The sequence below is a fragment of the Castor canadensis genome, chromosome 16, assembly GCF_047511655.1.
Source record: "Castor canadensis chromosome 16, mCasCan1.hap1v2, whole genome shotgun sequence".
Taxonomy (NCBI): domain Eukaryota; kingdom Metazoa; phylum Chordata; class Mammalia; order Rodentia; family Castoridae; genus Castor; species Castor canadensis.
Window position 1 is genome coordinate 77,011,330 of NC_133401.1, and position 14,897 is coordinate 77,026,226.

Below are 14,897 nucleotides of genomic sequence, written 5' to 3' on the forward strand. Positions count from 1 at the left end.
TGGACTATGAAGACTCATAATGTCTTCTTACCTGAAGGTCATTAGTGGTTCCCAAATGTTTGCTGCACGAATGTATGCTTTTCAATCCTAGGCTCAAGGTACTTTACCAATTTATTCATGATTTGACAGAAGCCCAAATACTTTATCTCTCTCTGATGTTTATTTTATGTTCACCCAGCCAGAGTCAAAGAACTTGTACTCATTTGAAATGCAGCATGATTTCCAGTTAATTTTTGTTAAGGATTTGAGGGTTTTTTATTTCTCTCCTGTTATAGGTTGTCCTAATGTCAAGGTGGCCTGCCAATGTGAATTGTACCTTCATTTACTCTTCTTGTGTTATGGGGAGGATGCAAAAGCCTTAGAACACAAAAAGTCCATTAGCAGAGTATTTGACTGCGTCACGGGGGAAGGCAAAGAAAAAGGCAGCACTTGTCGACATGGTCTTGCTTTTGGGAGGGCCGGGAATTCTCTCATAGTGCTTGAAGGCCTCTGGTGGTTTGGGGATCTGATAATTTCTACCTTAGAATTGTTTTAAAACTAGATCTGCATTACCTGTGGTCTTGAACTCGTGTATAATCTGGCTTTGAAGGATGAGGAAGGACTAAAGCCAGTGAAGCATTTGTCTCATCAAGTCATGCCTTCTACATTCATAAAAAGTGTGATTTAGAATTATTCTCATCATATGCTGTGCTTGGCCCCCTTCAGTGATAGAATGCTTATATTTTCCTTCCCAGTATGCATCATTATTGTCATATCCTTAAATCTATAGGCAGTCTAACATACATATTCACTACCTTCCCCATTTTGCAAATATTATCTAGGCCTTCAAACAAATATCTATGCCCATCCCTTCCAGAGGCAGTGAGGTTTTGGTTTTTAATCATTGTTTTCCAAAGAAAGCCAAGGCACACCTGAACAGGTGCTCTCTCCATAAATTACTTAATTAAAACAGCTCCCGGAGGACCTTTGAAATGCCAGAGGAAGAGAGTGAAGCACAGAGATTTAATTTTGAATAACTTCTTTATTAAAATGGGAAGAAAAACAATATGGCCTACTTCAATTTAGGAGATTACATTAAAAATCCATCAGCAAATAATGGTGCTCTCTAATAGAGCAGTGTTTCCAGAGTGTAAAAGGATGGCCACCTACATTAGGATGACATGGGAACTTGTGGAAATTTTAGATTCCTGCTACACCCCAGAATCACCGAAGTCTCTGAGGGTGGAGCCTGGGAGTGGCATTTTAACACACACACACACACACACACACACACACACACCAGATAATCTCTATCTTCTTAGATATATCTTCTTAAAACTCTGTGCCTCTAATTTAGTGTCTATATTATTAAATAGTTAGGTCTGTGAAAATAGGGACCGACTGAGTTTGATCTGTCACCTCCAGAGCCCAGCACAATGCTTGTCCCAGACTAAACTGTCAGTCGTTAAAAGTAAAAGAACCACAGAGTGAATCAGATATCTTAAGGTCAACTCAATTTTTGATTCTGCAGGAGGCCTGGTAAAAGAGTGAGAGGACTTGGTTCGTAAGAAGGAGGATTTGGAGTATCTGAGATGGTTGGAAACTCACCAATTTTCTTTCACTGCTAAGGTAGAATTCCTCAACTATTTTCAGAATAATTGTCCAGATAGTAGTAATGAACTCCTGTTTCCAAAAGATATTTCCAAAAGAACACATACCTACCTTTCTTGGTTAGAAGGAAACAACGGTGAGCTATGAAAATAACCTGACTCTCAAGCTCTTCTTTTGTTGATGCTGCTAATACAAGGTCTTCAGAAGTGAGTCACTCCACATTCTGTGGTCTTTCTCATTCCTGCTCTGGTGCCTTATCAACTTCAGGGTGACAGAAATTTTTATTTAGGTCCCTGATTCTTCTTTCAGGTCTGTCTTCTAGCCCTTCTCTTCTTAGTATCTTTGGTGGAAGCAGAGGCAGAAGACCTACTCCTTGAATAAAATCATATTTGCCTGAAGGAATTCACAGAGAAGATTCTCTTTTGATTTCTGTCCTCTGATCCGTTCTTATTTCATGCCCTCTAGTGCCCCCAAATTTTGGAAATAAAGGTTTACTTTTAAAAATATGACATACTGCAACATTCTTAGAACAAAGTTAAGTAGAAGAAAAGCCAACTTTTAATTCAAAAGAGGAATGCATTTTTTAAGAGTAATGAGCTAATGGCAATATAGAAGCTCTGGAGCACTTAGCATGGAGATACTGCCACTGAAGATTATTTGGGGTTTGCTCTACAGAAAAATGCAGTGTATCTCTTGGATACTTAAGGGACCCCAGCGTAATATTCATTCATACCAGTATTTACTGTGTGCCAAGGAATGGTCTAGGTACTAGGTATTTGGTCTGGATGTCCTCGCGATATAAAAACCATGTGGTTCGAGGACACCAAGCATCTCTACTATGATGGTTAAGCTTGGTTGTCATCTTCATTGGTTGAGAAACACTTAGGAGATTAATGAAGCACACGTCTGGGTGTATCTGTCAGGGTGTTTCCAGAGACAACTCAATTGTGAGTGCTCTGGCCTATCAATATTTTAATTACTTAATGAAGTCATAGTATGATGGCATTAATGGGAGGTGGTGAAAAGTAGGAGGATGGGCTCATTTGGAGGAAGTAGGTCCCTGGGGGCATTCTTTGGGGCTGTATCTTGCCCTGGCCACTTCCTATATTCCCCTTTCTCTGCTTCCTGGTTGTTGTGATGTGAAATGTTTTGTTCTGCCATGTCCTCATTGCCGTGATGGACTGACCCCTCTAAAACCATGAGCCAAAAGAAATCCTTCCCCTTTTCAGTTGTTTATGTCAGGTATTTGTCACAGCAACACAAAAGTAACCAATACGCCCACCACCTTGGAGCTTGTTAGACTTGCAAACTCTGCAGCCTTTCTCCATTCTTACTGGATTAGAAACTCTGGAGGCTGAGCCCATCAACCTTCATTGATGGAGGCTGAGCTCATTAAGTCCGGCAGATGAGCCTGACTTCTTCCTGAGGTCGAAAGACACTGACTTAAAAGAACCTTTTCAAAAGAGCTATTTACTCCTTAAGAATAGTAAGTAGCCCATTGCATTTTCACCTCCACTTCTAATGGGCTATTCCAGGGTCTATGTTCCTGTGTATATGTTAAGATTAGACTATCTTCTAGCAAACAACTAGAAGTCTATTAGACCCCTTGCACACATTATCTCATTACTAACAAGCTAGAACATTATCCCCACTTTACAGAAGAGGAAGTGAGGCTCAAGGAATTTATTTTTGGCCTTTTTTTGGTGGTACTGGGGTTTGAACTCAGGACCTCACACATGCTAGGCAGGCACTCTACCACTTGAGCCACCCCACCAGCCCAGGGAACGTAAATGAATAGTGTGAAGTCATGTAGCTGAGAAGGGGCAGATCCAGACTTATTAGAATTATTGCTTACATTCTTTCTCATTCTGCCACTGAGAGTTTTATGGTGGGAAATAACATGGTCGCTATCTCTACCCTAACATCACCCTTAGGATCCCCAGGACCTTGAGATTTGAGCAGGTCCCTGAACACACCATCCGGAACTGGTTTGGAGAGACTCAAACAGACAGGAGCATGATTATTATGGGATTGCTCCTCCCCTCCCCCACAACTGCAACTAGTCCCCAAAACTTTGCTTTTTTGGGTTTGTTTGTTCTGTTTCATTAGCCAAAACAAGTCATATTTCCTGGACTGAGGAAATAAAATTCATTCATTAAGCATACATGCACCTTTGTGCTAAGGGCAGATCTGTACTTTCTTGGCAATTCGAGTTATAGTAGGTACTTATGCTCACTTGGCCCCAAGCAACAGAGGCAACATCATTTATTCATTCTTTCCTCCATGAACTTTCTATGGTCATTGTGAATTCACAAAATGAGTCCAAACGGACCACAAGCAGTATGCATGCAAGATGAGGGCTAAGACAAGCAAAGGCAAGATTCTGTAGAAACACGTAAGAGGGAACCTACTGGGGTTTGGGAGTTGAGGAAAACTTCTGGGAGCAGGTGGTGTCTGGGTTGGTACTTGATATTTCAGAGTCTTCCAGATGGGGAGTGGGCAAGGAGAAACCAGAAAAGAACCGAGATAAGGTTGGGGTATAGACTTTGTCTAGGCCTTCAAAGTCTTGGCATTCTCATTATTTTCATTTACCACCATTATCATTGTTATTGTTGTTATTTATTTTGTAATGAAAAGAGGTAGGAGAATTTCTGGTAATCTTGATGCAATTAATGGGTCCAGAAAGAAAGGAGAACACTATTTTCTCCTTTCTCAGGTTAGATACATCTGGGGTTCACTTCTGATGGCCTCATTTAATAGTACAGTCCTAATTGTGCTCATTAGTAAGAAATGGAAAGCATACTACAGGAGCATTTGCCCTCCCTGTAGGAGGACTAGGAGAGATGTTTTTCAATTTTTAAGTGCTATTTTTGAGGGAGGGATACCCTAACATCTATCTCTAAGTTTTCTTGCACGGAACTCTCAAAATACCCTCTAAAGCATAAAGTTCAAGGACCAAATTTGCCCACTGGTACTTCCTAGTGTCTAACACAGTGGCTGGTACATATTGGTACTCAACAGATACTTGAATGACTGGAACAGAGAGAGTACCATGCCAAATGTAGGGCTTTTCCAAATTCTGTATCACTTCTACCATTTTCAAAGATTACAGTCTGTTTGAACTTCTCAACTAGAAATCTGGCCCTATCTGGAATCTACGAAGCATGTCACGTTGTTGTGTTTGTTTGGCTTCAGTGGCTATCTGTACACAGATTCCTTTAGAAAACTTCTCATGTGTATGAGACGTGAGGTTTAATGTTTTAGCAGTACGACTTGGAGAGTTTATTTTTCACAATCTGTTTTCTGCATCATAAACCAAAACAGACAATTGGAATCAATGATGAGAAAGTGACACCACATTTTTCAGATCTAAAGGACTGGGAACTGAATGTTCTGCCTAATCTACTGCTGAGCCCACGGAGGAAACAGGAGGAAAATGAGTGTGTGTGTGGAAATTTTAATCAGAGAGCAGATCAAAGCAACCTAAGTGGTTTTCTGAACTCCCTCGGCATCAAATCATCCCTCCAAAGGGTCGCTGGGAACCACTTGGCCCAACAGTTTCATTTTTTGTATTGGACAACTCTAATCCCCCAAAGTAATGTGTCTTTTCCTCATTAAAACATCTTATTAATGGCAGAGCAGGTGTCCTTACTGAAAGATATGATTTTTCCACTATGCTTTGCTACTTTTCTTCTGTGTTCAGCCAAGTTTTTTCCTTTCTGCAAAAAGCACAGAACAATTAAAACGTTGTTTTTCTTCAGTTTCTTTCATCTAGAAGCCTGTTTTCCACAGACACTTCTTTTTATATCCAGCCTATAGCAGACTTTTTTTTTTTAAACCTTGTTACTTCTCATTTGGAGTTTTCTCTTTGGCCAAACTGGCCTATCTTTGCTTTTCTAATCTCTCCTATCTTGGAATGCTGGCAACCTACCGCACAAATGACAGATGCAGGAGAATCGAGAGGAGGAGGACACTGTGGAGATCTAGGCTTCACTGACTCCTTGTTCACATTTCTAGGATTAATGTTTTTAAATACACAAGACAGAAGCTCATCTCAAGCAGCTGTGCATTTATGAGGCTGTTGGTACCCATTACCTAGACTTGGCTGTTTGAAAATCAAATGATTCATGTGTTCTTTACTCTTGATTTTTCATATTCATTGTATGGATGCTTGGTCCTAACTAGATCTTAAAATAGGGTGTAGTTTGAGAGAGTTGAAGGGCACTAAAAAGTTTCTCTACTGAAGATTATTTTCCATTGGTAAATCAAACAGTCTAGACTTAGATACATAATCCTTTCACAAAGGAGTTTTATCTCCAGGAACCTCCTAGAAGATAGAACTAACACATCTGGGATGTCATGAGTCATCGATAATGGAATCATGATTAATTTGTCAGTAAATTTGTTTTACTGTGAAAATCTGAAAATGTAATTACTTTCATAAATGGGAAGAAGAAAGATAGGTGAATTTTGATACCTAAGATATTTGGAATATATAATATGTTTATGGGCAGGAAGCAAGAAAATGAGAACCTGGTGGGAACAGTAAGTAGTGACAGGGTAGATGAGGGGAGACAATGAAAACTTAAATCTCTTCCTTATTTTGTACAGAGAAAGTCATGATAAGAAGAAACAAAACTATGACTCTTTGAAAATCCAACTTCATTCATCTATTTTCTTTTTCATCAAATAATATGAACACTTAATATTATAGAATTCAGTGGGCAAGGTGGGGGAAGAAGAAAGAAAGAGGTCCAATGTTTGGTATATATCTTGATTGAATTCATAATATAGAAATGGAGAGAAAACATAACTGAAGGATGCAAAGTAGGGCAGTTAAATGTAGTCTATAATAGAGGAGCATTTTAAGGGAGAGGGCAGAAAGGGATAAAAATGATAATTCCAATAGTGTCACTTCTCTGACTCTACCTCCAAATTTGAGGAGAAGGATATTCTTCCTTTACATGAAATCTGAACTGAGAGTTAATTGCTCTTAAAGCATCTTTTGGATTCAGGACAAACAGATGTTTCTGTCTCAATTACGATAGAAATTGTGTCTTGAATGTTAAAGCATCCTCCCCTTACCGTTTTTAGGCTGCCCCATCATTGGCCCCCTTTAACTAATAGTCTGGAAGAAGCTCTTGCTATCTCCATCTTTTCCTATTGGTAGGAAAGGAAACTAATACTTTTTTTTTTTTAGTGCAAAATGCAAACATAGTTAAAATAATTAGATCCAGCATTCAGGCTTTTAACTGCTTCTCCCAAAAGAGTCCACATTGGAAAGAGCTAATTTCCAAAATCTTTGGCTGAATTGTAATGAATAATGATATCTTAACACAATGCTTTAGCTTTATTTTAGTAATTTGAGGGCTCGGTCAGATCATGCAAGTCTGAAGGTTGTGTTGAGCTCTGGCATTTGGAAGAAACTTCCATATCCAGATCCAAGTTTCTCTGCATAGTGTCTCTAGGAAAGAGCAGTTGCATGTCTCAGATTAGGTCAGATTTGGACATTGTAGGGCAGGACATATGCATCTTGCCATAGATTGATAGTGGCTAGTCTTCTGTTCTTTCAGCCTGTCTTTTGCGTTCTTAAAGCACTCTTCATTTTGGGATGCTTTATTTTGTCTATTTAAGGAAGTGACATTGATTGTGGGCATTGTATGCAGGATTGTAATAGCTTGGTTTGCTATCTCCTAGGTGATCCCAGGTCATGACTGGAGATGGATACATTCATCATTGTTACATTCATTAACAAAAATACACATTTTGATTTAGGAGAAAAGATTATTAATTTTTTCAAGGGATGATAGGTGAAAGGGGCTGTCCCATGAATTAAAAATGCTGTTGTTATTTCTGAAGAGTGAGATGTGAAAACAAATCTTTCTACATTTCAATAAAAAAGAGTAGTCCTCATACATACCTTGAACAGAACCATTTTAGTTTGAAAGGTATTCAAACTTGTACTTGAAATGTTAACACTTCACTCTAAAATGTTCTGATAAATCACAAATTATGCTAGTAAATATCCATGGATTAAGCTTTGTTGTTATCCAGGAAATTTTAAAGAGTAGATAAAGCCTTATAAGTTCAGGGCTTGGAGTGTGACAGAGGATAAGGTTGAACATAAACAGAGTTAATCTAGCAATAAATTTGGGTTACATTTGTGAAGCTTGGTCATAGAACAACTTGAAGAACTTTCAGAGATAAATGGTGCAGGGAAAAGTTGAAAGCAAACTTTCTGGCTCCAATCCAAGCACACGTAGGCCATGATGCTAGAGAATCAATCACAAATGGCACTTCACATCATATCTTGCCTGATGCTTTATAAAAGGCTTTAGAACATTTTGTGAGTCACTTATACCCTATATGCTCTTACCTGCTTGTGTGAGAGGGTAGCAGTAGGTATTATGAGCCCAGTTCTAAAACGAGGAGACCAATAATTTTGATTTCAAATGACCTGTTACAGTTACAAGACTAATAACTCAAATAATAGGGCTCAAATCCAGATCTGTTGACTTCTGGTCCAGTATTCTTTCAGGTACATTTCATCATTTAAATTTTAGCTGAAGGTAACACTTCTTCTGGCAGACTTTGTGTCTACCTATGTCTGGATTAGATATCTCTGGGTGCCAAAATAAAACCGACAGTATCTCTTATAAATAGCCTAGTTTTTTTTTTTTTTTAAGTCACACTGGGTTGTAATGGATTATTTCCCTATCTCTCATTGCTGAGTTCCATGATGTAAGTGCCTAGTTTTACACCAACACATGAGGCCAAGCACATAGCAGATTTTCTGTATTTGCTGAAGTGAACCTATTTTCAACTGTTATTTTGCTAAAGCTAAGAAGATAGCAAAAGGCCTGATATTTGGATTGATGGTCTCCAAGTGTGGATAGATGGTTGTTCAAGGAAGGGCAAGCCACTGGTGCTGCCATCTTGACAACCTCATTGCAGGTGTTGTGGAGGGGAACAACAGTTCTTTCTAATGCAGATCATGGTTTTGTTTTGGAAATTGAGCCTTTTTCAGTCTCTGTGGAAGGACATATCTTCCCAGTTGCTAATTTAAGCTGCTGAAAGAATGAGGGAGCCCAAAATTTCTCTCAACACATGTAACCTTTCCTATTGCTCCCTCACTAAAGCCCACACCCTGCAGAAAATAGGATGCATATACTTGATTCTCTGGAGAGGCCCTCTTCCCCAATCCAGCCATCCTCTGCCAGGCAGATAACTGTGGCAGACATGCGTAGTGATGCCTCATCAACTTAGATGAAATAGGAACAAATATTAAGCTAAAAAAAACAATGAGTAGGTCCATTTAAACTCATAACCTGAGTCACTCAGAATTGGAAGTGGGACTTAGAACCTTGTTCCCATTTGGAAATTTGGAAATTCTATCCCATTTCTGTAAGATTCTTTGAAGCAGCCAGCACAGCTAGAGTTGGCTGGACTCCCAGGTGCAATGCAGAGTCCATCTGTTCGGTCACTGGGTCTCCTATGTGTTTGGAGAACAGGTTGTGGGCATGAAACAGGCTCTGGTAAGTGTGGATTTTCTGAAGATATTAAAAATATGGTTGTGGATCCTGGGTTCAATGAACCTTAGGAGTGACTCAGAGATTCCTCTATAGGCTTCCTCCCTAACTTTTAGTCAATGGTTTAGAAAGACATGTCCTGCTGCAAGGCTGAGAAATCCAGACCACAGTGGGTTTGTAATGAATATTTGCTTTATAAATAGTAACAGTAGCATTTAAAAAATATTTCTGCACATGAGGAGGTATGCTAAGAACTTTGTTTCTTCTTCTCTGCCTCCCTCTACTTCTTCCTTTCTGTTAGGAAAAATGCCGCTCACAAAGAAAGCCACAAGAAAAGTCTCACGTCCAAGAGCAAAGTTTAATGGCAGGCTCAAACCGCCAGGCTGGCCAGGGGAAGATGGTGGAGCACAGACTCTGGGCCAGGTGTGGCTTTTATAGAAGGGGGAGGGTAAGGAAGTTAGTGCATGCGCGGAAGTCACTGGTAGGGGTGGGGCTGTCTTAGAGCATGGGAATTTCTGTTAAGGGGTGGGGCTGCCATTTTGCTGCCCATTCACAAAATGGCGACATTATTACTCTATCACTTTCCACAAATGTTTTCGAGATCTCTCTACATGTCTGGTAGTGTCTTAAGAGCTTGGGCTGTCACAGCAAACAAGTGGCATTGCATACCTTAAATTCTAAGTGGTAGTGTAATAATAATGAACAAGTAAATGAATAAATGGCACATATTCAGATTGTGATAAATATTATGAAAAGATAAATAAAACAGAGTAATATGGTTGTGACTGGGAAATGGAGGTCTACTATCTGTTGGAAGATTTCCTTATGGGAGAGATGGTTAATGCAAGACCTCAATGGATATGAAAGAATTTGCCATGTTGTAGGCAAGAGTGGAGGGAGAGTTTTCCAGGCAGAAGTGCTTTCCAATATTCATGTCCCAAGTGAACCAGATTTGTTTGTGGAATAAAAGATGCAAGTAGCTCTGAGCAAGGTGCACAATGGGGGAGAGTAAGAGAAGCACAGAGGAGGATGAAGAGGAAAGAAGACAGCAGACCATGCAGAGCCCTTATAGGCCATGATGACTAAATCTTTTATGTGTCATCTTTAACTGACACAATGACCTACAACAAAGTTGCTACTTGTATCTCCATCTGTTGAAGGGGGAAGTGAGACTTGAATAGCACGGCTAAGGTAACATTTTAGCAAGTGCTAGAGTCTGGATTTGAACCCAGGCAGCCTGGCTCCATAGCTACTAATCAGCATGAATCCCAACATTATCAGCATGAATTTAGAATCATCCCTTTCGCCTCTCTAACCATTCACCAATTCACTTTTTCATTTGCTACAGAGAGCACTGGGGACCAGCATGAAGGTGACAGTCAGAGTCAAACAAGTTCACCTTAAAATGCCAGGTTTTCCTCAAGTGCTATGTAACCTGGGAAAGTCATCCCATTCCTTATGGGTTCAGTTTTCTTGTCTAAAAAATTAAACTATTGACAGTATTTTTCTTCCCACTTCTTAAAGTATTGTGAGAATAATGTGAAGTCATACCTACCTCTGGGAAGTGGTCAGTGAATTCCTAACTTTAGACAAGCCAGAACAAACACCCACCACATGAACTCATTTACCATGGCCTGCTGTCCTTTCTCTCCTCTTAACCACTGTGGCCTGGGTTGTATACCACTGTTACTACCATGTAGGCTTCCTGAATAACCCTGTGAGGATGCACTCCAGGAATGTGCATTTGAAACCCCTCTTCTGCTGATTCTGATGCAAACCAGAGTGCAGGTCACTGAACTTAACCATGAACCAATGTATAAGATTTTTGTGTTAACCCTGGAGATTGTGACTACATTTGCGAATACCTATGGTGTTAACATTAAACAGGACTTGGAGTCTTTGGGGATATATTTTGAAGCAGCCAGAGTTTCAGGAGTTCATGAATCTTGACCTGTTTCTGCTTACCTTCCATGTTCCCCTACTCTTAAAATGGTCCCATGTGAACTATCGCATCCCTCTTTTATCTTCATGGAACATGGTCTAAGACTACCAATTGATGCCTAAAACCATGGATAGTACTGAACCTTAGATGTCCTAAGCTTTTTCCTATAGATACATACCTATGATAAAGTTCAATTTATAAATTAGGCAGCATGAGTGATCAGCAACAATAAGTAGTAGTAAAATAGAACAATTATAACAATAAGTTACTTAAAACTTATGAATTACTTATTTATGGAACTTTACGTTTAACATTTTCAGATCACAGTTGACTTTAGGCAATTAAAGCCATGGAGAATGAAACATGGATATGGGAAGATGACAGAAAGAATAGCAAATGGTAATAACTCACAGTGCACGATTATAGCAAAGCCTAGTTTCACGAACCTGTTTAAATTCAAGTCCTAACATTTAATTCAAATGTTGATTCAAACCCCAGTACCAACAACAACAACAACAAAAAAGTCAAATATTGACATCTTAATCTGAATCTTCAATAGATGTTTCAAATATAATAGGTACAAAGTCAAACTCATTATCTTTTCTCTAAACCTACTCCTTCAATAACTTATCCCTTGCTGGGTACAGCAGCTCAGATCTGTAATCCCAGCTACTCTCTGGCCTGAGGTATTCAAGAGCCACCTATCTGGTTTCTTAATTTCTGCCCTCCCAGCCCAAGTTCATATTCAACAGAGCATCCAGAAAATGCTTTGGAAACTGAAGTCAAATTGAGGTGTTGGAGGTAGGTGGAATAATGTGCTCCCCCCAAAAGATTCAAATGCTAATCTTAAAATTCCCTTACATGGCAAGGGAAACTTTGCAGATGCAATCAGATTAAGCATTTGGGGATGGAGTGACTATCCTAGTTTACTTGGGTAGGCCTGGTATAATAGCTTTTGTAAGGGAGATGCTGAACGATTCGGAGGTGGAGGACACGGTCATGTGCTGATGGAAGCAGAGATTGGAGTAATGCACTTCGAAGATGGAGGATGTGACAACAAGTAGAAGAATACACGTGGCTACCACCTCTGAAAAGGGCAAGGAAACTGAACCTGTTCTCATGGCCTCCCCTGCCTGCAGCCCAGTGAAGCTGATGTTGAATGTCTGGCTTCCAAAACTGTAAGAGAAAAGATCTGAGTTGGCGCAACTTGTGGTAAGTAACAAATTGGTACAAGAAAGCACCCTCTAAGTCCCCATGGGATTTATTCCCTGCCACGTACCTCCTAATTCTGACCTCATCTCCCATCGTGCTCCGCTGTGCTGACTCTGTCCCAGCCACTTTGGCATCTTGCTGCTCATATGTGCCTGCTGCACTTTGTCTTTGAGAAGAGCAACTGGAGTGCTCTTCTCCCCAGCAGTCATGTAACTGGATTCTCATTTCCTCTGGTATTGCTCGATTGTTATTTTCTCACTGACTTTTTTCCTGACCAATCAAATGGAAATCAGAACACACTTCCTTTTCTGGTTCACTTGTCCACCTTATTTTGTTCCCAAGCACTTATTGCCATCTGGTGAACTCTGGGTTTTACTTATTTGTTTACTAGAATGTAATATCTATTTCTCTCTGCTTTGCTTACTGATGGATGCCTACTAACAATAACACCTCTGCACCTAGTGGGTGCTCAAAACATTTTTGTTCATTGGAAGGCATTGGAAGAGAATCAGATGCTAATTAACCCAGTGCAAGGTCCAGTGTGACTTGGCATGCAAGAGAGTGACAGCAGGGTTCCAAGGAGAGCTCTGACTCAGCTGAGCAAGTGTTTCAAGAAGTTTGATAAAGGAGGATTCCAAGATGGCGGCTAGAGGGAGGAAGGAGAAAGCGAGCCTCTTATAGTGAAATCTTGGAGAGACGCTGGAGACATACTTTGCAGGCATAATCACTGAGAAAAGGCATAACTTTGACCCCTCCACACCTCCAGCCGGTGCAGAGAATCTCCACTTCACATTAAATGGAGAAACAAGGAGGGCCCCAGGGCCGCCAGTCGCCGGTGCCCAGACGGCTTGGGAAGACGCAGACCAGGTGAGCTTTTCAGTGCCACGGTACTCCCACAGACAAGCCTGGGCCAGAGCAGCATAGCCTCCTGGACAGACTGACCTCCACCCGGGGAAAAAAGAGAAACTGAGTAATAAGCAATAGGAGCAACAAAGACACGCTGGAAAGAGGGTGGGGTGCTCTGAGCGCTGAAGATTGGGGAAAGGGAACCCTTCCTGGGACTGTAAATAAACTGTAAATAAACAAGCCCGGCGGGCTGGAGAGGCTCTGGTGGGAGTGGGGGCGGGGCGCGTGCCCAGCAACCAGGAGCGGGGAAGCTTGTGAGAATGGCAGAGGGAGGAAAACTCCACAGGAGAGGAGGGAAGACCCACTTCCCATGTGAACTGTAAACAAACATGGTGGCTGGCAGGAGCAGCAGCACCGCCCAGTAATCAGGAGCAGGAAAGCTTGTGAAAGTGGCAGTGGGAGGAAAACTCCACAGGAGAGGGGGGGAAGACCTACCTCCCACATGAACTGTAAATAAACATACAGGCCTGACAACGCGGGTGCAGAGTCACCTTTCCCAGTGCTTGGAAAGGGGAAAGCTTGTAGCAGAGGCTCCCGCACAGGAGAACTCGGAGCAAACAAAGCCTGTGGGACCAGGTGAGTGCTAAGCTCACCCCAGAGATCTGCATAAACAATGCCTCCAGCAACAGCAGGCTGACAGCAGCGAGCAGGTGAACCACAGCCTCAGATACCATTCTCAGAACTGTCTCCAGACTTTTTTTTTGCTCTCTCCCTACCTTTGATGAGAAAACAACTGAACTAGACCTGCATGCTGAAAAACTTACTGAAACTGTATTGCATTTAAACTTGGGACACTTGGTGGGGTTATTTTTGTGCATGTGTGTATGTAGCTTTGTTCTACTTTATGCATCCCCTTTGATGAGACAACTACAGAACAACATCTGAGGCACCATCTCCAGGATTGGAGACTGAGACAGACACCCAATTATTAAGATGGAAGCTTTCCATCTCAGCTCACCATTCCATTCTAAGTATTACCATTGTTATTATTACAAGCTAGAAAATACTTAATTGCACACATTACAGGGACAGTAACAACACCAAAAACAATGACAGGAAGACAGAAAAAACAGGGAAACCAGTTTCCCCACAGCAAAAAATTAGTACAGGAACCAGAGGGCAATGAAGAAAACAGAAACTCAGATCCAGACTCCAACAAAATGAAGATAAACTATGCCAAAGGACCCAATGAAGCCCACAAGAATAATTTAAGGGAAGACATACTACGAGTACTCAATGAGAATTTTATAGAGATGATACTGGATAGGGTCAACCAAAATGTACAGGAGACACTCAAGAAATTCCAAGACAACAAAAATAGAGAATTTGAAAAAGCAAAAGAAGAAATAAAGGAAACCATAGAAGCACTGTATAAATAACAAAGTGAAAGTGAGAACATGATGAATAAATGGATAAATGAACTCAGGACAAAAATAGACAACATTAAAGAGGAAACCAGCCAGGATATGGAAAACCTCAGAAAAAAGAACAAAACAGAACTGCAAAACAAAACGGAAGGCCAATCCAGCAGAAAAGAACAAACAGAAGACAGAATCTCAGAACTTGAAGATGAAATGGTAATTAAAGGAAAAACTGAAGAACTATTATCACGACCTGTGAAAAGAAAATGCAAGAACTCACCGACTCCACCAAAAGACCAAACTTGAGAATCATGGGCATCAAAGAAGAAGAGGTGCAAGTGAAAAGAATGCATAATC